The sequence below is a fragment of the Mytilus californianus genome, unplaced genomic scaffold (genome assembly GCF_021869535.1).
Source record: "Mytilus californianus isolate M0D057914Y unplaced genomic scaffold, xbMytCali1.0.p SCAF_8, whole genome shotgun sequence".
Lineage (NCBI taxonomy): Eukaryota > Metazoa > Mollusca > Bivalvia > Mytilida > Mytilidae > Mytilus > Mytilus californianus.
The window spans coordinates 50,807,780-50,834,498 of NW_026262734.1; the positions used below are offsets into that span (position 1 = coordinate 50,807,780).

The following is a 26,719-nucleotide window of genomic DNA, read 5'->3' on the forward strand; positions in this document are numbered from 1 at the left end:
AAATTTTTTGCCCTCTCGGCAAAGGACTATCCAATAGCTAGTTATTAAAGCAGAGTCTATAATCCCTAGCCATAGAGAGCTGCCGAGGCAATGGGTTTGAACAAGTGGGTGACCCCAATGCAGATTTTATCAAATTTGACTTTTTTTCCGTGATACGGACGAAATTTTCGACCTTTAACAATGCTTACCACAGAAATTCTTTGCCCTCTCGGCGTTGAACTATCCAATAGCTATTTATTAAAGCAGAGTCTTTAATCCCTAGCCATAGAGAACTTCCGAGGCAATGGGTTTGAACAAGTTGGTGACCCTAATGCCGATTTTATCAAATTTGACTTTTTTTCCATGTTTCGTACGAAATTTTCGGCCTTTAGGAATGCTTACCTCAGAAATTATTTGCCCTCTCGGCAAAGGACTATCCAATAGCTAGTTATTAAAGCAGAGTCTATAATCCCTAGCCATAGAGAACTGCCGAGGCAATGGGTTTGAACAAGTGGGTGACCCCAATGCGGATTTTATCAAATTTGACTTTTTTTCCATGATACGGACGACATTTTCGACCTTTAACAATGCTTACCCCAGAAATTCTTTACCCTCACGTTGTAGTACTATCCAATAGCTATTAATTAGAGCAGCGTCTATAATCCCTAGCCATAAAGAACTACCGAGACAATGGGTCGTAAAGTGGGTGCCCCCAATGCGTATTTTATCGAATTTGGCTTTATTTCCATGTTTCGTATGAAATTTTCGGCCTTTAGGAATGCTTACCCCTGAAATTCTTTGCCCTCTCGGCGGCGTAGAACTATCCAATAGCTATTTATTAAAGCAGAGTCTATAATCCCTAGCTGTAGTGAACTGCCGGGTCATGGGTTTGAACAAGTGAGTGACCCAAATGCGGATTTGATCAAATTTGACTTTTTTCCGTGATACGGACGAAATTTTCGACCTTTAAGAATGCTTAACCCAGAAATTCTATACCCTCAAGTTGTAGTACTATCCAATAGCTATTCATTAGGGCAGCGTCTATAATCCCTAGCCATAAAGAACTACCGAGACAATGGGTCGTAAAGTGGGTGCCCCCAATGCGTATTTTATCGAATTTGGCTTTATTTCCATGTTTCGTAGGAAATTTTCGGCCTTTAGAAATGCTTACCCCAGAAATTCTTTGCCCTCTCGGCAAAGGACTATCCAATAGCTATTTATTAAAGCAGAGTCTATAATCCCTAGCCATAGAGAACTGCCGAGGCAATGGGTTTGGACAAGTGGGTGACCCCAATGCGGATTTTATCAAATTTGACTTTTTTTCCGTGATACGGACGAAATTTTCGACCTTTAACAATGCTTACCACAGAAATTCTTTACCCTCAAGTTGTAGTACTATTTAATAGCTATTCATTAGGGCAGCGTCTATAATCCCTAGCCATAAAGAACTACCGAAACAATGGGTCGTAAAGTGGGTGCCCCCAATGCGTATTTTATCGAATTTGGCTTTATTTCCATGTTTCGTAGGAAATTTTCGGCCTTTAGGAATGCTTACCCCAGAAATTCTTTGCCCTCTCGGTGTAGAACTATCCAATAGCTATTTATTAAAGCAGAGTCCTTAATCTCTAGCCATAGAGAACTGCCGAGGCATTGGGTTTGAACAAGTGGGTGACCCCAATGCGGATTTTATCAAATTTGACTGTTTTTCCGTGATACGGACGAAATTTTTGACCTTTAAAAATGCTTACCCTAGAAATTCTTTACCCTTATGTTGTAGTACTATCCAATAGCTATTAATTAGAGCAGCGTCTATAATCCCTAGCCATACAGAACTACCAAAACAGTGGGTCGTAAAGTGGGTGCCCCCAATGCGTATTTTATCGAATTTGGCTTTTTTTCCATGTTTCGTAGCAAATTTTCGGCCTTTAGCAATGCTTACCCCAGAAATTCTTTGCCCTCTCGGCATAGAACTATCCAATAACTATTTATTAAAGCAGAGTCTAAAATCCCTAGCGATAGAGAACTGCCGAGGCAATGGGTTTGAACAAGTGGGTGACCCCAATGCGGATTTTATCAAATTTGACTTTTTTTCCGTGATACGGACGACATTTTCGACCTTTAACAATGCTTACCCCAGAAATTCTTTACCCTCACGTTGTAGCAATATCCAATAGCTATTCATTAGGGCAGCGTCTATAATCCCTAGCCATAAAGAACTACCGAGACAATGGGTCGTAAAGTGGGTGCCCCCAACGCGTATTTTATCGAATTTGGCTTTATCTCCATGTTTCGTAGGAAATTTTCGGCCTTTAGGAATGCTTACCCCTGAAATTCTTTGCCCTCTTGGCAAAGGACTATCCAATAGCTATTTATTAAAGCAGAGTCTATAATCCCTATCCATAGAGAACTGCCGAGGCAATGGGTTTGAACAAGTGGGTGACACCAATGCGGATTTTATCAAATTTGACTTTTTTTCCGTGATACGGACGAAATTTTCGACCTTTAACAATGCTTACCACAGAAATTCTTTACCCTCAAGTTGTAGTACTATCCAATAGCTACTCACTAGGGCAGCGTCTATAATCCCTAGCCATAAAGAACTACCGAGACAATGGGTCGTAAAGTGGGTGCCCCCAATGCGTATTTTATCGAATTTGGCTTTATTTCCATGTTTCGTATGAAATTTTCGGCCTTTAAGAATGCTTACCCCTGAAATTCTTTGCCCTCTCGGCGGCGTAGAACTATCCAATAGCTATTTATTAAAGCAGAGTCTATAATCCCTAGCTGTAGTGAACTGCCGGGTCATGGGTTTGAACAAGTGAGTGACCCAAATGCGGATTTGATCAAATTTGACTTTTTTCCGTGATACGGACGAAATTTTCGACCTTTAAGAATGCTTAACCCAGAAATTCTATACCCTCAAGTTGTAGTACTATCCAATAGCTATTCATTAGGGCAGCGTCTATAATCCCTAGCCATAAAGAACTACCGAGACAATGGGTCGTAAAGTGGGTGCCCCCAATGCGTATTTTATCGAATTTGGCTTTATTTCCATGTTTCGTAGGAAATTTTCGGCCTTTAGAAATGCTTACCCCAGAAATTCTTTGCCCTCTCGGCAAAGGACTATCCAATAGCTATTTATTAAAGCAGAGTCTATAATCCCTAGCCATAGAGAACTGCCGAGGCAATGGGTTTGGACAAGTGGGTGACCCCAATGCGGATTTTATCAAATTTGACTTTTTTTCCGTGATACGGACGAAATTTTCGACCTTTAACAATGCTTACCACAGAAATTCTTTACCCTCAAGTTGTAGTACTATTTAATAGCTATTCATTAGGGCAGCGTCTATAATCCCTAGCCATAAAGAACTACCGAAACAATGGGTCGTAAAGTGGGTGCCCCCAATGCGTATTTTATCGAATTTGGCTTTATTTCCATGTTTCGTAGGAAATTTTCGGCCTTTAGGAATGCTTACCCCAGAAATTCTTTGCCCTCTCGGTGTAGAACTATCCAATAGCTATTTATTAAAGCAGAGTCCTTAATCTCTAGCCATAGAGAACTGCCGAGGCATTGGGTTTGAACAAGTGGGTGACCCCAATGCGGATTTTATCAAATTTGACTGTTTTTCCGTGATACGGACGAAATTTTTGACCTTTAAAAATGCTTACCCTAGAAATTCTTTACCCTTATGTTGTAGTACTATCCAATAGCTATTAATTAGAGCAGCGTCTATAATCCCTAGCCATACAGAACTACCAAAACAGTGGGTCGTAAAGTGGGTGCCCCCAATGCGTATTTTATCGAATTTGGCTTTTTTTCCATGTTTCGTAGCAAATTTTCGGCCTTTAGCAATGCTTACCCCAGAAATTCTTTGCCCTCTCGGCATAGAACTATCCAATAACTATTTATTAAAGCAGAGTCTAAAATCCCTAGCGATAGAGAACTGCCGAGGCAATGGGTTTGAACAAGTGGGTGACCCCAATGCGGATTTTATCAAATTTGACTTTTTTTCCGTGATACGGACGACATTTTCGACCTTTAACAATGCTTACCCCAGAAATTCTTTACCCTCACGTTGTAGCAATATCCAATAGCTATTCATTAGGGCAGCGTCTATAATCCCTAGCCATAAAGAACTACCGAGACAATGGGTCGTAAAGTGGGTGCCCCCAACGCGTATTTTATCGAATTTGGCTTTATCTCCATGTTTCGTAGGAAATTTTCGGCCTTTAGGAATGCTTACCCCTGAAATTCTTTGCCCTCTTGGCAAAGGACTATCCAATAGCTATTTATTAAAGCAGAGTCTATAATCCCTATCCATAGAGAACTGCCGAGGCAATGGGTTTGAACAAGTGGGTGACACCAATGCGGATTTTATCAAATTTGACTTTTTTTCCGTGATACGGACGAAATTTTCGACCTTTAACAATGCTTACCACAGAAATTCTTTACCCTCAAGTTGTAGTACTATCCAATCGCTATTAATTAGAGCAGCGTCTATAATCCCTAGCCATAAAGAACTACCGAGACAATGGGTCGTAAAGTGGGTGCCCCCAATGCGTATTTTATCGAATTTGGCTTTATTTCCATGTTTCGTATGAAATTTTCGGCCTTTAGGAATGCTTACCCCTGAAATTATTTGCCCTCTCGGCGGCGTAGAACTATCCAATAGCTATTTATTAAAGCAGAGTCTATAATCCCTAGCTGTAGTGAACTGCCGGGGCCATGGGTTTGAACAAGTGAGTGACCCCAATGCGGATTTGATCAAATTTGACTTTTTTCCGTGATACGGACGAAATTTTCGACCTTTAAGAATGCTTAATCCAGAAATTCTTTACCCTCACGTTGTAGCAATATCCAATAGCTATTCATTAGGGCAGCGTCTATAATCCCTAGCCATAAAGAACTACCGAGACAATGGGTCGTAAAGTGGGTGCCCCCAATGCGTATTTTATCGAATTTGGCTTTATTTCCATGTTTCGTAGGAAATTTTCGGCCTTTAGGAATGCTTACCCCAGAAATTCTTTGCCCTCTCGGCAAAGGACTATCCAATAGCTATTTATTAAAGCAGAGTCTATAATCCCTATCCATAGAGAACTGCCGAGGCAATGGGTTTGAACAAGTGGGTGACACCAATGCGGATTTTATCAAATTTGACTTTTTTTCCGTGATACGGACGAAATTTTCGACCTTTAACAATGCTTACCCCAGAAATTCTTTACCCTCAAGTTGTAGTACTATCCAATAGCTACTCACTAGGGCAGCGTCTATAATCCCTAGCCATAAAGAACTACCGAGACAATGGGTCGTAAAGTGGGTGCCCCCAATGCGTATTTTATCGAATTTGGCTTTATTTCCATGTTTCGTAGGAAATTTTCGGCCTTTAGAAATGCTTACCCCTGAAATTCTTTGCCCTCTCGGCAAAGGACTATCCAATAGCTATTTATTAAAGCAGAGTCTATAATCCCTAGCCATAGAGAACTGCAGAGGCAATGGGTTTGGACAAGTGGGTGACCCCAATGCGGATTTTATCAAATTTGACTTTTTTTCCGTGATACGGACGAAATTTTCGGCCTTTAAGAATGCTTACCCCAGAAATTCTTTGCCCTCTCGGCGTAGAACTATCCAATAGCTATTTATTAAAGCAGAGTCTTTAATCCCTAGCCATAGAGAACTGCCGAGGCAATGGGTTTGAACAAGTGGGTGACCCCAATGCGGATTTTATCAAATTTGACTTTTTTTCCGTGATACGGACGAAATTTTCGACCTTTAACAATGCTTACCACAGAAATTCTTTACCCTCAAGTTGTAGTACTATTCAATAGCTATTCATTAGGGCAGCGTCTATAATCCCTAGCCATAAAGAACTACCGAAACAATGGGTCGTAAAGTGGGTGCCCCCAATGCGTATTTTATCGAATTTGGCTTTATTTCCATGTTTCGTAGGAAATTTTCGGCCTTTAGGAATGCTTACCCCAGAAATTCTTTGCCCTCTCGGTGTAGAACTATCCAATAGCTATTTATTAAAGCAGAGTCTTTAATCCCTAGCCATAGAGAACTGCCGAGGCATTGGGTTTGAACAAGTGGGTGACCCAAATGCGGAATTTATCAAATTTGACTGTTTTTCCGTGATACGGACGAAATTTTTGACCTTTAAAAATGCTTACCCTAGAAATTCTTTACCCTTATGTTGTAGTACTATCCAATAGCTATTCATTAGAGCAGCGTCTATAATCCCTAGCCATACAGAACTACCAAAACAATGGGTCGTAAAGTGGGTGCCCCAATGCGTACTTTATCGAATTTGGCTTTTTTTCCATGTTTCGTAGGAAATTTTCGGCCTTTAGGAATGCTTACCCCAGAAATTCTTTGCCCTCTCGGCATAGAACTATCCAATAACTATTTATTAAAGCAGAGTCTATAATCCCTAGCTGTAGTGAACTGCCGAGGAAATGGGTTTGAACAAGTGGGTGACCCCAATGCGGATTTTATCAAATTTGACTTTTTTTTCGTGATACGGACGAAATTTTCGACCTTTAAAAGTGCTTACCCCAGAAATTCTTTACCCTCAAGTTGTAGTACTATCCAATAGCTATTCATTTGGGCAGCGTCTATAATCCCTAGCTATAAAGAACTACCGAGACAATGGGTCGTAAAGTGGGTGACCCCAATGCGGATTTTATCAAATTTGACTTTTTTTCCGTGATACGGACGCAATTTTCGACCTTTAAGAATGCTTACCAGAGAAATTCTTTACCCTCAAGTTGTAGTACTATTCAATAGCTATTCATTAGGGCAGCGTCTATAATCCCTAGCCATAAAGAACTACCGAGACAATGGGTCGTAAAGTGGGTGCCCCCAATGCGTATGTTATCGAATTTGGCTTTATTTCCATGTTTCGTAGGAAATTTTCGGCTTTTAGGAATGCTTACCCCCAGAAATTATTTGCCCTCTCGGCAAAGGACTATCCAATAGCTAGTTATTAAAGCAGAGTCTATAATCCCTAGCCATAGAGAGCTGCCGAGGCAATGGGTTTGAACAAGTGGGTGACCCCAATGCAGATTTTATCAAATTTGACTTTTTTTCCGTGATACGGACGAAATTTTCGACCTTTAACAATGCTTACCACAGAAATTCTTTGCCCTCTCGGCGTTGAACTATCCAATAGCTATTTATTAAAGCAGAGTCTTTAATCCCTAGCCATAGAGAACTGCCGAGGCAATGGGTTTGAACAAGTGGGTGACCCTAATGCCGATTTTATCAAATTTGACTTTTTTCCATGTTTCGTACGAAATTTTCGGCCTTTAGGAATGCTTACCTCAGAAATTATTTGCCCTCTCGGCAAAGGACTATCCAATAGCTAATTATTAAAGCAGAGTCTATAATCCCTAGCTATAGAGAACTGCCGAGGCAATGGGTTTGAACAAGTGGGTGACCCCAATGCGTATTTTATCGAATTTGGCTTTATTTCAATGTTTCGTACGATATTTTCGGCCTTTAGGAATGCTTACCCCAGAAATTCTTTGCCCTCTCGGCGTAGAACTATCCAATAGCTATTTATTAAAGCAGAGTCTTTAATCCCTAGCCATAGAGAACTGCCGAGGCAATGGGTTTGAACAAGTGGGTGACCCCAATGCGGATTTAATCAAATTTGACTTTTTTTCCATGATACGGACGACATTTTCGACCTTTAACAATGCTTACCCCAGAAATTCTTTACCCTCACGTTGTAGTACTATCCAATAGCTATTAATTAGAGCAGCGTCTATAATCCCTAGCCATAACGAACTACCGAGACAATGGGTCGTAAAGTGGGTGCCCCCAATGCGTATTTTATCGAATTTGGCTTTATTTCCATGTTTCGTATGAAATTTTCGGCCTTTAGGAATGCTTACCCCTGAAATTCTTTGCCCTCTCGGCGGCGTAAAACTATCCAATAGCTATTTTTTAAAGCAGAGTCTATAATCCCTAGCTGTAGTGAACTGCCGGGTCATGGGTTTGAACAAGTGAGTGACCCCAATGCGGATTTGATCAAATTTGACTTTTTTCCGTGATACGGACGAAATTTTCGACCTTTAAGAATGCTTAACCCAGAAATTCTTTACCCTCACGTTGTAGCAATATCCAATAGCTATTCATTAGGGCAGCGTCTATAATCCCTAGCCATAAAAAACTACCGAGACAATGGGTCGTAAAGTGGGTGCCCCCAATGCGTATTTTATCGAATTTGGCTTTTTTTCCATGTTTCGTAGCAAATTTTCGGCCTTTAGCAATGCTTACCCATGAAATTCTTTGCCCTCTCGGCATAGAACTATCCAATAACTATTTATTAAAGCAGAGTCTAAAATCCCTAGCGATAGAGAACTGCCGAGGCAATGGGTTTGAACAAGTGGGTGACCCCAATGCGGATTTTATCAAATTTGACTTTTTTCCGTGATACGGACGAAATTTTCGACCTTTAAGAATGCTTAATCCAGAAAATTCTTTACCCTCACGTTGTAGCAATATCCAATAGCTATTCATTAGGGCAGCGTCTATAATCCCTAGCCATAAAGAACTACCGAGACAATGGGTCGTAAAGTGGGTGCCCCCAACGCGTATTTTATCGAATTTGGCTTTATCTCCATGTTTCGTAGGAAATTTTCGGCCTTTAGGAATGCTTACCCCTGAAATTCTTTGCCCTCTCGGCAAAGGACTATCCAATAGCTATTTATTAAAGCAGAGTCTATAATCCCTATCCATAGAGAACTGCCGAGGCAATGGGTTTGAACAAGTGGGTGACACCAATGCGGATTTTATCAAATTTGACTTTTTTTCCGTGATACGGACGAAATTTTCGACCTTTAACAATGCTTACCACAGAAATTCTTTACCCTCAAGTTGTAGTACTATCCAATAGCTACTAACTAGGGCAGCGTCTATAATCCCTAGCCATAAAGAACTACCGAGACAATGGGTCGTAAAGTGGGTGCCCCCAATGCGTATTTTATCGAATTTGGCTTTATTTCCATGTTTTGTAGGAAATTTTCGGCCTTTAGGAATGCTTACCCCAGAAATTCATTGCCCTCTCGGTGTAGAACTATCCAATAGCTATTTATTAAAGCAGAGTCTTTAATCTCTAGCCATAGAGAACTGCCGAGGCATTGGGTTTGAACAAGTGGGTGACCCCAATGCGGATTTTATCAAATTTGACTGTTTTTCCGTGATACGGACGAAATTTTTGACCTTTAAAAATGCTTACCCTAGAAATTCTTTACCCTTATGTTGTAGTACTATCCAATAGCTATTAATTAGAGCAGCGTCTATAATCCCTAGCCATACAGAACTACCAAAACAGTGGGTCGTAAAGTGGGTGCCCAATGAGTATTTTATCGAATTTGGCTTTTTTTCCATGTTTCGTAGCAAATTTTCGGCCTTTAGCAATGCTTACCCCAGAAATTCTTTGCCCTCTCGGCATAGAACTATCCAATAACTATTTATTAAAGCAGAGTCTAAAATCCCTAGCGATAGAGAACTGCCGAGGCAATGGGTTTGAACAAGTGGGTGACCCCAATGCGGATTTTATCAAATTTGACTTTTTTTCCGTGATACGGACGACATTTTCGACCTTTAACAATGCTTACCCCAGAAATTCTTTACCCTCACGTTGTAGTACTATCCAATAGCTATTAATTAGAGCAGCGTCTATAATCCCTAGCCATAAAGAACTACCGAGACAATGGGTCGTAAAGTGGGTGCCCCCAATGCGTATTTTATCGAATTTGGCTTTATTTCCATGTTTCGTATGAAATTTTCGGCCTTTAGGAATGCTTACCCCTGAAATTCTTTGCCCTCTCGGCGGCGTAGAACTATCCAATAGCTATTTATATAAGCAGAGTCTATAATCCCTAGCTGTAGTGAACTGCCGGGGCCATGGGTTTGAACAAGTGAGTGACCCCAATGCGGATTTGATCAAATTTGACTTTTTTCCGTGATACGGACGAAATTTTCGACCTTTAAGAATGCTTAATCCAGAAATTCTTTACCCTCACGTTGTAGCAATATCCAATAGCTATTCATTAGGGCAGCGTCTATAATCCCTAGCCATAAAGAACTACCGAGACAATGGGTCGTAAAGTGGGTGCCCCCAATGCGTATTTTATCGAATTTGGCTTTATTTCCATGTTTCGTAGGAAATTTTCGGCCTTTAGGAATGCTTACCCCAGAAATTCTTTGCCCTCTCGGCAAAAGACTATCCAATAGCTATTTATTAAAGCAGAGTCTATAATCCCTATCCATAGAGAACTGCCGAGGCAATGGGTTTGAACAAGTGGGTGACACCAATGCGGATTTTATCAAATTTGACTTTTTTTCCGTGATACGGACGAAATTTTCGACCTTTAACAATGCTTACCCCAGAAATTCTTTACCCTCAAGTTGTAGTACTATCCAATAGCTACTCACTAGGGCAGCGTCTATAATCCCTAGCCATAAAGAACTACCGAGACAATGGGTCGTAAAGTGGGTGCCCCCAATGCGTATTTTATCGAATTTGGCTTTATTTCCATGTTTCGTAGGAAATTTTCGGCCTTTAGAAATGCTTACCCCTGAAATTCTTTGCCCTCTCGGCAAAGGACTATCCAATAGCTATTTATTAAAGCAGAGTCTATAATCCCTAGCCATAGAGAACTGCAGAGGCAATGGGTTTGGACAAGTGGGTGACCCCAATGCGGATTTTATCAAATTTGACTTTTTTTCCGTGATACGGACGAAATTTTCGGCCTTTAAGAATGCTTACCCCAGAAATTCTTTGCCCTCTCGGCGTAGAACTATCCAATAGCTATTTATTAAAGCAGAGTCTTTAATCCCTAGCCATAGAGAACTGCCGAGGCAATGGGTTTGAACAAGTGGGTGACCCCAATGCGGATTTTATCAAATTTGTCTTTTTTTCCGTGATACGGACGAAATTTTCGACCTTTAACAATGCTTACCACAGAAATTCTTTACCCTCAAGTTGTAGTACTGTTCAATAGCTATTCATTAGGGCTGCGTCTATAATCCCTAGCCATAAAGAACTACCGAAACAATGGGTCGTAAAGTGGGTGCCCCCAATGCGTATTTTATCCAATTTGGCTTTATTTCCATGTTTCGTAGGAAATTTTCGGCCTTTAGGAATGCTTACCCCAGAAATTCTTTGCCCTCTCGGTGTAGAACTATCCAATAGCTATTTATTAAAGCAGAGTCTTTAATCTCTAGCCATAGAGAACTGCCGAGGCATTGGGTTTGAACAAGTGGGTGACCCAAATGCGGATTTTATCAAATTTGACTGTTTTTCCGTGATACGGACGAAATTTTTGACCTTTAAAAATGCTTACCCTAGAAATTCTTTACCCTTATGTTGTAGTACTATCCAATAGCTATTCATTAGAGCAGCGTCTATAATCCCTAGCCATACAGAACTACCAAAACAATGGGTCGTAAAGTGGGTGCCCCAATGCGTACTTTATCGAATTTGGCTTTTTTTCCATGTTTCGTAGGAAATTTTCGGCCTTTAGGAATGCTTACCCCAGAAATTCTTTGCCCTCTCGGCATAGAACTATCCAATAACTATTTATTAAAGCAGAGTCTATAATCCCTAGCTGTAGTGAACTGCCGAGGAAATGGGTTTGAACAAGTGGGTGACCCCAATGCGGATTTTATCAAATTTGACTTTTTTTCCGTGATACGGACGAAATTTTCGACCTTTAAAAGTGCTTACCCCAGAAATTCTTTACCCTCAAGTTGTAGTACTATCCAATAGCTATTCATTTGGGCAGCGTCTATAATCCCTAGCTATAAAGAACTACCGAGACAATGGGTCGTAAAGTGGGTGACCCCAATGCGGATTTTATCAAATTTGACTTTTTTTCCGTGATACGGACGCAATTTTCGACCTTTAAGAATGCTTACCAGAGAAATTCTTTACCCTCAAGTTGTAGTACTATTCAATAGCTATTCATTAGGGCAGCGTCTATAATCCCTAGCCATAAAGAACTACCGAGACAATGGGTCGTAAAGTGGGTGCCCCCAATGCGTATGTTATCGAATTTGGCTTTATTTCCATGTTTCGTAGGAAATTTTCGGCTTTTAGGAATGCTTACCCCCAGAAATTATTTGCCCTCTCGGCAAAGGACTATCCAATAGCTAGTTATTAAAGCAGAGTCTATAATCCCTAGCCATAGAGAGCTGCCGAGGCAATGGGTTTGAACAAGTGGGTGACCCCAATGCAGATTTTATCAAATTTGACTTTTTTTCCGTGATACGGACGAAATTTTCGACCTTTAACAATGCTTACCACAGAAATTCTTTGCCCTCTCGGCGTTGAACTATCCAATAGCTATTTATTAAAGCAGAGTCTTTAATCCCTAGCCATAGAGAACTGCCGAGGCAATGGGTTTGAACAAGTGGGTGACCCTAATGCCGATTTTATCAAATTTGACTTTTTTTCCATGATTCGTACGAAATTTTCGGCCTTTAGGAATGCTTACCTCAGAAATTATTTGCCCTCTCGGCAAAGGACTATCCAATAGCTAGTTATTAAAGCAGAGTCTATAATCCCTAGCTATAGAGAACTGCCGAGGCAATGGGTTTGAACAAGTGGGTGACCCCAATGCGTATTTTATCGAATTTGGCTTTATTTCAATGTTTCGTACGATATTTTCGGCCTTTAGGAATGCTTACCCCAGAAATTCTTTGCCCTCTCGGCGTAGAACTATCCAATAGCTATTTATTAAAGCAGAGTCTTTAATCCCTAGCTATAGAGAACTGCCGAGGCAATGGGTTTGAACAAGTGGGTGACCCCAATGCGGATTTAATCAAATTTGACTTTTTTTCCATGATACGGACGACATTTTCGACCTTTAACAATGCTTACCCCAGAAATTCTTTACCCTCACGTTGTAGTACTATCCAATAGCTATTAATTAGAGCAGCGTCTATAATCCCTAGCCATAAAGAACTACCGAGACAATGGGTCGTAAAGTGGGTGCCCCCAATGCGTATTTTATCGAATTTGGCTTTATTTCCATGTTTCGTATGAAATTTTCGGCCTTTAGGAATGCTTACCCCTGAAATTCTTTGCCCTCTCGGCGGCGTAAAACTATCCAATAGCTATTTTTTAAAGCAGAGTCTATAATCCCTAGCTGTAGTGAACTGCCGGGTCATGGGTTTGAACAAGTGAGTGACCCCAATGCGGATTTGATCAAATTTGACTTTTTTCCGTGATACGGACGAAATTTTCGACCTTTAAGAATGCTTAACCCAGAAATTCTTTACCCTCACGTTGTAGCAATATCCAATAGCTATTCATTAGGGCAGCGTCTATAATCCCTAGCCATAAAAAACTACCGAGACAATGGGTCGTAAAGTGGGTGCCCCCAATGCGTATTTTATCGAATTTGGCTTTATTTCCATGTTTCGTAGGAAATTTTCGGCCTTTAGAAATGTTTAACCCAGAAATTCTGTGCCCTCTCGGCAAAGGACTATCCAATAGCTATTTATTAAAGCAGAGTCTATAATCCCTAGCCATAGAGAACTGCCGAGGCAATGGGTTTGGACAAGTGGGTGACCCCAATGCGGATTTTATCAAATTTGACTTTTTTTCCGTGATACGGACGAAATTTTCGACCTTTAAAAGTGCTTACCCCAGAAATTCTTTACCCTCAAGTTGTAGTAGTATCCAATAGCTATTCATTTGGGCAGCGTCTATAATCCCTAGCTATAAAGAACTACCGAGACAATGGGTCGTAAAGTTGGTGCCCCCAATGCGGATTTTATCAAATTTGACTTTTTTTCCGTGATACGGACGCAATTTTCGACCTTTAAGAATGCTTACCACAGAAATTCTTTACCCTCAAGTTGTAGTACTATCCAATAGCTATTCATTAGGGCAGCGTCTGTAATCCCTAGCCATAAAGAACTACCGAGACAATGGGTCGTAAAGTGGGTGCCCCCAATGCGTATTTTATCGAATTTGGCTTTATTTCCATGTTTCGTAGGAAATTTTCGGCCTTTAGGAATGCTTACCCCAGAAATTCTTTGCCCTCTCGGCGTAGAACTATCCAATAGCTATTTATTAAAGCAGAGTCTATAATCCCTAGCTGTAGAGAACTGCCGGGGCCATGGGTTTGAACAAGTGAGTGACCCCAATGCGGATTTGATCAAATTTGACTTTTTTCCCGTGAAACGGACGAAATTTTCGACCTTTAAGAATGCTTAACCCAGAAATTCTTTACCCTCACGTTGTAGTACTATCCAATAGCTATTCATTAGGTCAGCGTCTATAATCCCTAGCCATAAAGAACTACCGAGACAATGGGTCGTAAAGTGGGTGCCCCCAATGCGTATTTTATCGAATTTGGCTTTATTTCAATGTTTCGTAGGAAATTTTCGGCCTTTAGGAATGCTTACCCCAGAAATTCTTTGCCCTCTCGGCAAAGGACTATCCAATAGCTATTTATTAAAGCAGAGTCTATAATCCCTAGCCATAGAGAACTGCCGAGGCAATGGGTTTGAACAAGTGGGTGACCCCAATGCGGATTTTATCAAATTTGACTTTTTTTCCGTGATACGGACGAAATTTTCGACCTTTAAAAATGCTTAACCCAGAAATTCTTTACCCTCAAATTGTAGTACTATCCAATAGCTATTCATTTGGGCAGCGTCTATAATCCCTAGCCATAAAGAACTACCGAGACAATGGGTCGTAAAGTGGGTGCCCCCATTGCGTATTTTATCGAATTTGGCTTTATTTCCATGTTTCGTACGAAATTTTCGGCCTTTAGGAATGCTTACCCCAGAAATTATTTGCCTTCTCTGCGTAGAACTATCCAATAGCTATTTATTAAAGCAGAGTCTATAATCCCTAGCCATAGAGAACTGCCGAGGCAATGGGTTTGAACAAGTGGGTGACCCCAATGCGGATTTTATCAAATTTGACTTTTTTTCCGTGATACGGACGAAATTTTTGACCTTTAAAAATGCTTATCCCAAAAATTCTTTACCCTCACGTTGTAGTACTATCCAATAGCTATTCATTAGGATATCGTCTATAATCCCTAGCCATACAGAACTACCGGGACAATGGGTCGTAAAGTGGGTGCCCCCAATGCGTATTTTATCGAATTTGGCTTTTTTTCCATGTTTCGTACGAAATTTTCGGCCTTTAGGAATGCTTACCCCAGAAATTCTTCGCCCTCTCGGCGTAGAACTATCCAATAACTATTTATTAAAGCAGAGTCTATAATCCCTAGCGATAGAGAACTGCCGAGGCAATGGGTTTGAACAAGTGGGTGACCCCAATGCGGAATTTATCAAATTTGACTTTTTTCCCGTGATACGGACGAAATTTTTGACCTTTAAGAATGCTTACCCCAGAAATTCTTTACCCTCAAGTTGTAGTACTATCCAATAGCTATTCATTAGGACAGCGTCTTTAATCCCTAGCCATAAAGAACTACCGAGACAATGGGTCGTAAAGTGGGTGCCCCAAATGCGTATTTTATCGAATTTGGTTTTATTTCCATGTTTTGTACGAAATTTTCGGCCTTTAGGAATGCTTACCCCAGAAATTCTTTGCCCTCTCTGCGTAGAATTATCCAATAACTATTTTTTAAAGCAGAGTCTATAATCCCTTGCCATAGAGAACTGCCGAGGCAATGGGTTTGAACAAGTGGATGACCCCAATGCGGATTTTATCAAATTTGACTTTTTTCCGTGATACGGACGAAATTTTCGACCTTTAAGAATGCTTACCCCAGAAGTGCTTTACCCTCACGTTGTAGTACTATCCAATAGCTATTCATTAGGTCAGCGTCTATAATCCCTAGCCATAAAGAACTACCGAGGCAATGGGTTTGGAAGTGGGTGACCCAGTTTCAAATAGAAGTTGTATTGTCGGGTATACCATGAAAAAAAATTATTTTACATCAAAATTCTTTAATGTTAGTTTCGAAAATCGCAAATGTGGGTTTAACATGCGTTAATACGAATCACATCCTGGACTAAAGAGATAATACCGTTTGTTTGAATCGTCATCATAATTTTTTATTGTAAATGCTAATTTCAAAAACCGTAAACATGGTAAATATGAGTTAGAAATCTGCAAACTAAATTTAGAATTTTGTTAATTGGATATAAAAATCTTTGATTTTCTGTATAAATCTTGTTTTCGAACAAAAAAGTCAAAAACTATGATTTTAAAGAAAAATAAAAGTGTCGCTCAAGTAGTTTTCCAAACGCAATTGCAGGATGACGAATTGCAGAATAGCTTTTTATAAAAAGAATTGCAGGATGAGAATTGCTGGATAGCTTGACACTAGTGCTATGTGTGGGGCTACTTATACCAGGTTACGTTGTTTAATGAAGCATTGTTAACTGCACCTCCTTTATAAATATATATAGTTTAATTGTTAGGAAGCTAAAAGCACATCGTTTATAAATAAATTTTATATTAAGGAAGCTAAATATATCAGTATAACGTATAGAGCTAAATGCACTCCATACATATGACTATGTCTCTAAATTCGTTCCATACACATTAATATTTACAAAAAAGACGTGTCATTTTTTTTCAAGACGTAAGTACTAAAAAGTAAATAGCAAAACTACCGAACTCCAAGATAAATTCAAAACGGGGAAAGTCCCTTATCAAATTGCAAAATCATAAGATCAAACACATCAAATGAAAAACAACTGTCATATTGTTGTGATACTATTATCGTAATTTCTGCTTCTTGCTATGTCTTATCCAGTCCCCAAGCAAAGTAAGACGACAGTTACTCCCCAAAATGTAATTAAAGGAATTATATGGTGTTGTCTGTCCTTATGCCTACGTTTGCAGCATTGCATATTGGTATCGTAAATGAATAATTGGTCGTCAAAAATAAAATGTGAATTAGGGACCGTTCAATATTTACCAGATGGATAGGTCACCGTCGGTGCATTCTTAATATTATTTCATTAAAAAATTTAATGCCCATCCTTTTAAATTCTGCAAAAAAGCCCTTGCCCATCTAAAAAAAACTATAAAAAGAGTCCTTGCCCCTCTAAAACTTAAGGTTCATCATAACAAACGGACAAATATGGTTGTATTTACATGCCAAAAACTACTCTTTATAGTACAGACTTACCTGTCCAGTTGGAACAGTTTTAATGCCTGGCATCCACTAGATATATAAAAGTTAAATGCATTTTGTGTTTCAGAAAGATAAAATCTCTTTTGGATTTTGATGGGCATTTTTTTTTCCTTCATGCAGAAGGTGTAAAAATTAACTAAGTTGTGATACAACTTTGAGATGCTCCCTATCAGGTAAAAACTGTATTGTATTGTATTGATTGTCCTTGATTGACATGGACAACATGTATCTACACAACTATAGGTGAGTTAAAGGGTTTAACTGAGTGGACAGTATCAAAGTAATTCAGGTGTTTGTTTATTTTTACACCTTCTGCAGAAAGGAAAAAAAATGCCCATCAAAAACCCAAAAAAATTATATCTTTCTGAAACACAAAATGCATTTAACTTTTATATATATATCTAGTGGATGCTAGGCCTTAAAACTTTTCCAGCTGGACAGGTAAGTCTGTACTCAGAGTAGTTTTTGACGTGTAAATACAGCCATATTTTTCCGTTTGTTATGATGAACCTTAAAGACAATCAAAAATGATTTAGGTTCTTTTTATATTTTTTTATATTTGCATGTTTATGTCTGGAAATCAAAAAATAGACTTTGGTGTATAAATACAAAATTCAAAATGTGCTAGTTAATTCCACATATATATATATTTATGTGTGTATCAGAAACTTACATTTTAATAATTTTAAAACCAGTATGAATATACATGTATAGATTTGATTTTATATGTGCAGTCTCAGATACAATATCACAATTAAATCTCAAGACATAATTAACAGCATACCATATCAGCCAGCCTTTCATAGAGGCTTAAGAAGTGCTAACAATATTCATGCAAGTCATATAAAACATATGAAGAAATATTAACTATACTATTAAATGTACTTAGTTTATATTTTTCTGAAATCTGAGGTCATCTTAAATTTGAAACAGTTTAATGTATCTCTTCTTACGTCTTTGTTCTATTAAATAATTGAGGGTCACCACTTTTTCCCCCTTTTGTGACCATAGGACATAAAGATTTATTCAAACTATTGTTAACAATCAAAAAAATATTAACTAACTATCCAATTTGTATACAATTTTCAAAATACCATATTAATTTAAAATAAAGGGAATAATTTAAATTAAGGGACAATAACTCTTAGACTACTGGACGGTGGCGGCAGGGGGCCCAGGCCCCCCTTTTTGTGGGAAAAATTTAGTTGCTTATATAGGAAATCACTGAAGCATGACTGGAGCGGGCCCCCTCTTAGGCACTCAGTGGGCCCCCTTTTATGAAAATTTCTGGATCCGCCACTGAATCCCTAAATTTGTCAGCAATACATGTACACCAAACTACCAAACAACCTGGCATTCTGTGAGATCAGTATATAAATGAGATGGCTGTAGAGTTTTATGAAAATCAAAGTTGATTTGGAAACGTTACACCAATTTTTGAAGATGACTATCTGAATTTAGCCTAAACTGAAAATTGTAGCTTCTTTTACCTATTAACTAAATCCATAAAAATGACAACAATAAACCAAAGTACCAAACAACCTGGTATTCTGTAAGATCAATATGTTAATGAGATAGTTGTAGAGCTATATAAAAATCCAAGTTGATTTGAAAACTTTATACCAATTTTTAAAGATGATTATCTGAATTTAGTCTAATTTGAACATTTAAGCTTTTTTTAACCTATTTATTAAATCCATAAAAATGACAGCAATACACTAAAACTGCCAAACAACATGAACAACCTGGAATTCTGTAAGACCAACATATAAATGAGATAGCTGTAGATTTATATGAAAATCAAAGTTGATTTGAAAAAATTATAAAAAAATTTAAAGGTGACTATCTGAATTTAGCCTAAACTGAAAATTGTAGCTTTTTTAACCTATTAACTAAATCCATAAAAATGACAGCAATAAACCAAAGTACCAAACAACCTGGCATTCTGTCAGATCAATATGTTAAAAAAAAAGAAAATATAGATTTATATAATATTTTAAACAAAACTATTCAAAAATATTGCTAAGGAAAAATACCTCATTTTTCCTTGGTGATAATAGCTGTAGAGTTATATGAAAATCCAAGTTGATTTGAAAAAGTTATAAAAAAAATTTAAAGGTGACTATCTGAATTTAGCCTAAACTGAAAATTTTAGCTTTTTTTTCTTACTTATTAATAAAATCCATAAATTTGACAGCAATACACCAAACTATCAAACAACCTGGTATTCTATAAGGTCAAAATACAACTGATATGAAAATCCAAGTGGTTTTGAAAATTTATATAAACTTTTAAAAGTGACTATCTGAAATTAGTCCGAATAGAAAATTCTAGCTTTTGTATTCTTTAATTAAATCCTTAAAATTGACAGAAATGAACCAAGCTACCAGTTTGTTGAGACTATGTCTTTTATGTTTTGTGTGCCTGCAACATAAATTTCATACACACCTATAAAATTAATAGCAAAATTTTTCCTATAAAATAAGTTCTGGGCCATCCACTATACATGTAAAAAAAAGTGCTTGCCCCGCCCCATTTTGCCCCGCCCCATCCATCTGATAAATATTGAACGGTCCCTTCACTAGTAGCAAGATTTAAGTCTGAAACGGTCATTTTGGTCTGATCAAGTCTTAATCGCCTTGATTTACTGCTAGGGAAAAACGTTAAGACCTGTTTAGACTTTCAGAGTCTGTTCCGATATATCGTGTTCAGTCAGATCAGTCGGGTCAAGATAAACAAGACAGATTCTTCTAGCGTTCAAATAAGACTTGATTAGATCACGTTCAGATAAAATAAGACCAAAGGTAAAAAATCTGTTTAGTTGCTGTAAGATCGTGTTCAGTCGTGTTAAGATTTTAAATATTTTAAATAAAACGAGCGACACTTTATCTGTGTTTATCAGGGGTTACTCCCCTTTATGAAGAAAATCGGCATATCTTGGAGGATATTCTTTTGTGGTCTTTTAATGTAATACTGTATATCTATTTCATTAAATAACGTATGCAAACGTACAATTCATTTTTCGCGATAGAACTTTTAACATTTAATTGGTTATATAAGAAAAGATTAATTGTTGTAACCGGGAAATGTGTTAGTCATTCGTGCAGTCGTGCTTTCTGACATAAAGTAGTCCTGTATTTATTCATTCCGCCCGTAAAGATATAATGACAAGTAATATATCCCAAAGATGTTCTGAAATTTTCTTAAACATTTTTTTTGTTTCTAATGTATAATTATATTTCTGATCCATATAGAATTTGTCAAAAAAAATATATTCTAAGTATCTAATTTACTTTATATTTTTAAATATTATACCATAGATATAATAGCCATAGCTATGGCTATTATATCTATGATTATACAGATGACATTTGCTTGGTGAAAGTTATTTACATTTTAATTAACGGATTATCTAAGCAGTCAACCGAAACGGGTTGTCATAAACTATCTAAATAATTACCCGTGCAACGCTTATGATGTTTTATCCATGGACGTAAAATGAATAAAGTTCCATGTTTTATCTTATATAAGGATTTACCGGGTAAAATTATTACACTGACAAATAAAACATTATTTTTTTCAAAAAAAATGCAACATGAATAAAGAATATTTTAAGAATTTAGTTGACAGTTTATATTTACCATTAGGTGCCTATAAAGACCGATGTCGATACCTCTCTTGATTTTTTTTTTAGGAAGAACTAATACAAGAATAAATCATATAATAGAAAAATATCAAACAACATAAAAGTTAAGAAACGATTGATAAAATCTTGTGTACGGTTTATATTTCTGTTTCGTATCAGATTTTTTTTTATAACACCAGCGTTACTTCTCATTTAAAAATAAAGATGCTTACTTGCTTTTTCAGAATTGACCAAAAAGCTATAAAATAACGTAGCAAAATGACCGTACTTATAGATTAGAACTTTGTTTTTCCATTTTGAATTGTTTTACACTAGTTATTTTGGGGACCTTTAAAGCTTGCTGTTCGGTGTGAGCCAAAGCTCCGTGTTGAGGCCGTACTTTTAATCTATAATTGTTTTATACTTTGTGACTTCGATGGAGATGATTATTTGGCACACATACCACATCTTCTTATTTATAGTAACCGGGAGCAGTTTATAATATTTTCATTTCGATAAAAAAGAAATATGCAATTCAGTAAATCAAATCGATTTGTACCATATTGTTACATTCAAAAGTCTTTAACTGAAGTAAATGATTGATAGAAATACATTATTTGTATTGCATCGCTCCTAAAATAATGTCCAGTGTCAAATATTACACATCGATGATTACTTAGATGTTCAACTGATTCAACAGAAAATTAAACTTAGGACTAGGATCAAATGCAATTCATTACGTTACAATTGTATCCAATATTAATATTGCTAATAACATTCAGTCGAGGAAAAGACACATGTGACATTGATATGCATTGGTTTGTTCTAGCATGATACGGCGAGCGCGTGTCGACAAAAAAAAAGGTCATGTTAACAAGAGAACAATTGTTGTGAATCCGAGCCAAATTGACCTTTGTTCCAACTTTACTCATAAATAATGCATGCTTGTGGACAAAAGGTCACAGACGAAAGGTCACAATTCAGTTTCTGAGACTATTATCTTTGAAAAAGAAAATACTTATTTTTAAAAAAATATTTTGTATTTATCTTGAACTATTGTATATATAAACCAACTCTGTAAACAAATGTATTAAATGAACAAATAATTGTTTAGTAAACAAACTATCAAAGTGGCTTGGTACCTAAACAGCTTTATGGTGCTAAGAAATATTATATCATTTGCATGATTAAAATTTAATAAATCTTCATTTACCAAGGCTAATAAACAATTTCATAAACTTTAAAAAGAATATATGTAGTAAAAAGTAATTTTTCAAGATATTTCTCTTAATACGTAAACAATTGTCACTTCCTGTCCTGCGAATTTTTGTCCTGTGACTTTTCAGTGTCCGCTTACTGTTAAGAATAGGACCTCTCTTACCCAGGAACTCCCTTACTAATGGAGAGAAAGCTGTCGGGACTACCAATCCTAAGTGTTAGAGAGAATAAAAAGTACACCAGTCATTCTCAATTTTATATGTTTTGCGTAAAACAAAACGGTTTTAAATGTTGAATTTAAGGATTGCTCGGATTTAAAACATTAAAATCTTTTTCGTTTGCTTTTCGTTGAACTCATCCTGAATATTATGTAATACTGTACGCTGAACATTCAACGATCATGGCCAAGCATGTGTTCTTCAAAATGCAATCTGTAGAAGAAAAAACACGGTTTTTAATCATGAACATTGGAAATCAAGAATCGTGTGTCGTGTTCGACCTATAATCCTTTATTAAATAGTCGAAATTGACTATTAATATATAGGTTTTTTTTGCAACTACGTAACTCTATATATGCGTGCTTTTGCCACTTTGCTTAGAAAAAATATCATATATCTTAATTCTCTTTCAATAACATTTCCTTATTCAATTTGCTACTCGTCTACCAAAAAAAAATAGATATTGTTTCATTTTTGTCATTTTGGTTAAGTTCTTGGTAGATCTCTCAGGTAAATATCAAACATGAGTCCAGAGTTTTGACGGTTGTGAATTAAGGATAAGTTACTTTATGGAACACTTATTTCCTTGGATGGTAGTACAAACTTGTATTTTATCCGTTAAAGTTAGTCTGCCTGTTTAATAATTTGCAGTTTAAAGGAGAATTATTCGTCTTTTGCAAATAGTTTCAGAATAAAATGAAAATTTGCTTTCGATTGCATTCAGGCAGAGAGAAATATGTTTTGTTATATTTCAGACGATTTTAGTACGGATATTAAACTATAATTCTTACTCTCTTCCAATTTACAAATATAATTTGGTATTGTTTTTTTTGCAAATGGTAGATGAAACTTGTATGTTCTAACTTTTTCAGAGGTCTGTGAAATCTTGAAAATATGACGTTCCCGGAAATCACAAGTCGCTATATAGAATGCTTGTAAAATTCAGAAACTTGCAGTACGCTCATATTTAATACTTTTCTGTTCAAAAAGAAAGTGTAAAATAAGAAGGCGAAAACGGGAAAAAGGAAGGGTTGTTACACGAACACGTTCTTCGCAATTTGATTCTAAACGAATAGTGATTATCTAACTTTTTGTTCAAATATCGAATATACACAATCAAATCTCTAACTTATCGACGCTTGCAATTACATTTCTATTGACAGGTTTCTGCTGGTATTTGATTGGACAGCAGTTTAATGTAGGCGTGACAATCTATCACATTTATCCAATCAGCTGTCAGTTTAGTTGGTTTTTTTTTTTTTTTATGTAGTGAATTGATCATCAAAAGGACGTTGTTGCTATTGTTGGCCAGGGAATTTCTATTCTAATGAAAAAGTCTATGTGTGTGCTTGTCAGATAGAAATAGACAACGCTTATATTTAAGAATAAAAAAGTGATGAAAAAGAAATATTACTATGCTTTATATTTAGACTAATTCACTTAAACTGTGTTATACAGACGAAGAAATAACGCCACGTGTAGCCAGGATAAATAAAAAATGATGATTTTAATTATGCTAAAAATGATATATTATCCAATCAAAGGGGAAGCGTACGATATGTCGGCCCCTGAATCCGCCACTGACCAAGCAAATTACGACATAATTAAACAATTAACAACTTTGTAAAAAAAATTATAGAAAGGCGTCTTTTTATTCCATATAATTGATGATATTTTGTGGACAATATAAATCTTAAATCAGTGTTTCAGAGTCATATCAGATAAAAAAAATAATTGTAATTTCTGCCACAAAAAAAAATCGTATTTTAGAATCACGAAATAATTGAAATCGAATTTGGATTAGTTTTGTGCTCAATGGAATTTAGTAAGACTTTAAAATATCTATTCCTTTATAGTCACTATTTTGAGATCGAATTTAATGAGGTTCATATATAAGTATGTGTCAAAACAGAAAATATACAGTTGCAAATCAACGGGTACGTCTTAACACTGGCCAGGACCTCCTGAGTGCACTCAGGACATACAAAGTGCACCCAGGACTCTTTTAAAGTCATCGTATATGCACACAGGAAAAATGTTTATATTCTTTTAACGTTGTTTATTTTAGTGGAAACTATTGGAAGATTTTGAAAACGAAAATAAATAGATATTCAATATTTTTATAAAATAATGAGGGCACGTGTCACTGATTTCAAAACTACTCAGTCGTGAATAATCCAATCAAAAAAATTGATTGGATTATCCTTATTGCTTATGAATATTCAGATTCAATATTTAAGTAATCCATCTTATGTATGTCATGTTATAAAACAGTGTTTTTATAAAATTTAATAATGCGAAATTTTAAAGTTTTTTTTCGGAATTGATTAATGTAATTAAATACTTTGTGTATTGACTTTAACGATAATGGAGAAAAAAAACTCAAAAGTCCCATTTAATGTATTTTTATACAGTTTATGTGTAATGAGCCAGGTAAATTAATTTTGTTATTATACGTTCTGCAGTTCTAAAGTAAAAGAAATAACAATTGGTTTGTCTATTATCAGTTCGTTTTTGTTTTTCTTCGTGAATTTTTTCTCCTTTCCAACATCAATGAAATAAACGAATATCATATTTTATTTAATATAAACATATAAAGTGTTCTTTGTTTTGTTTTGCTAAGTCTAATATCTTGGCTTTCATTGGTTTCTTTCTTTGGTTTGGCTAATGGGCAAGTTTTTGTTTTATTTTTATTTAACATCTGTGCATAAGGACTAAGTCGTTGTAAGCACGGACTGAGTATCTTTCAACAGTCTGCAAAATAGTCTTTCTCGCTGTTCTTGATTATTAGTCTTGCAAAAACAACATTAAATTGATATGAAATAACATGTTTTCTGTAAAACCAAAAAGTTCATAATTTCTCATGAGCTCGATTTAAAACCAAATCTTACTACCTGAAATTGTTAAGAAAAAAAAACAAATATGATAAACGACGGGAGTTCAATGTACGCATTATTTTAGCCCGTTTGTGAAAGGGGGTCGGTCTTGATCGGGACAGAAAACTGACAGAAAAATGGAGTCAAATTCATTATACAGAATTTATTTTCTAATTTAAACTCGTTCAGGCTTGTAATCACGGTAATACTGGAGAAGAACGATTTTAAGGAGAAACAACACTTTACTGTTTGAGTTTGATTATTTGAAAATCGTATTTTTATAAGTACGGCAACAAATACAGATAAGAACGGGCTTCATACAAAACTAAATATTGCCTTATTAAAATGTTGATGACAAATTCCTTCTTCATATTTTATTTCCCTATTCAAACTCGTTTGAGGAATTTATTACTCACCGTGTATCATCGGTACAGCGGATATAGCTTAATAGGTACTTCGAAGGGTGAAAAGCTATATACCGTACATTCATTTAACTATGCACCGTACAGAAGGATTTATGTGGTCAGCTATACACTGTACACAACGCTTCTTTTCGGAATAAAATATCAAAAATAACATATGTATGAAAGATTTCAATGCCAAAGTATTGAAACAGCTATACCTATTACGCACACACAGTGGCCTTCTGATGAATATAGAATCATATCGGATGAGACGAGCGCCAACTTCTTTGACAAGTATTTGCACATGTTTTAGTAAGCGTTCTTGTTTTGGGAAAATACTGAGACTTCTCTAATCATCAACCTACCACCAACTCGATCATTTCTTAAAACAACAATTATGTTTAGATTGAGGTACACATTGATATTATGTAAACAAAACAAAGACTTTCTTACCGTGTCAGAAGAAAGATCACGTCCGCTTGGTTAGTACCTATATCCGCTGTAAATATGTGGATGCACTTTCAATAGTCACACACATATTTTATATACATTTATTTCGGGAATTATTTTTTAATTTATTATGCGCTCTATTGATGCCAGATTTTCTTTCTTTTTTTACTATCAATGTTCAACCACACCTATGCATTCTTATATTATAGGACTTTCCTCGTAGATGAAACAGGGGTTTTATCCAAAAAGGACGCCACGTTTTGCAATGAATAAGATCGATATTATTTTTAACGTTTTCAAATGAAATAAATTGAACGGAAAATTTCCAGACTATAGACAAGACAAGACACATGTACATATACGTAGACTTCGTTTGGATGTGACATGTCTTTAAAATTAATACAGTTGAAATAAGACTGAGAATGAAACTTTTTTCTGTTAACTATGTACCATAAATTTAGGTACATCTCTCTACGATTAATCTTCCTCTGCATGAGTATATGCATGGCTTGGGCGAAAGAAAAGCAATTGATCTATACTCATGCAAATAACCCTCATTTATGAATTCTTACAAACTGAATTTAAAGTAATCAAACGGAACTCAAACTATAGGAGATGTGGGATAAACTTCAATTTGACAGCAACCAAACGACAAAAACGCCATAGGTAAATCAGATATGTCTTTGAGTAAAAGCCAATTTCTATTTTTTCACTGTTTTTATTTCAAATAGCGCAAACAAACACTTTTTCCAAATATATTTTTTCTAACAAAGCATAAAAGAAAAGACCAGTTAA

General features: G+C 36.6%; 2 protein-coding genes across 4 annotated transcripts in view; one reads left to right on the plus strand and one right to left on the minus strand.

The window, feature by feature from the left end:
* LOC127712220 (beta-glucuronidase-like) overlaps window positions 1-26,719 on the minus strand; it is a 988,629-nt gene that overhangs the window by 739,232 nt on the left and 222,678 nt on the right. The gene's annotated exons all lie outside the window — the stretch shown is intronic.
* LOC127712224 (ornithine decarboxylase-like) overlaps window positions 1-26,719 on the plus strand; it is a 787,891-nt gene that overhangs the window by 510,984 nt on the left and 250,188 nt on the right. Inside the window, exon 1 of one of the 3 annotated variants that reach the window (XM_052218546.1) lies at window positions 16,523-16,575. The exons of the other annotated variants lie outside the window; for them this stretch is intronic. The gene's annotated coding sequence lies outside the window, so the exon portion shown is untranslated. Of the gene's footprint in view, window positions 1-16,522; window positions 16,576-26,719 lie in introns of those variants that run through there. 3 annotated transcript variants of the gene reach the window in all.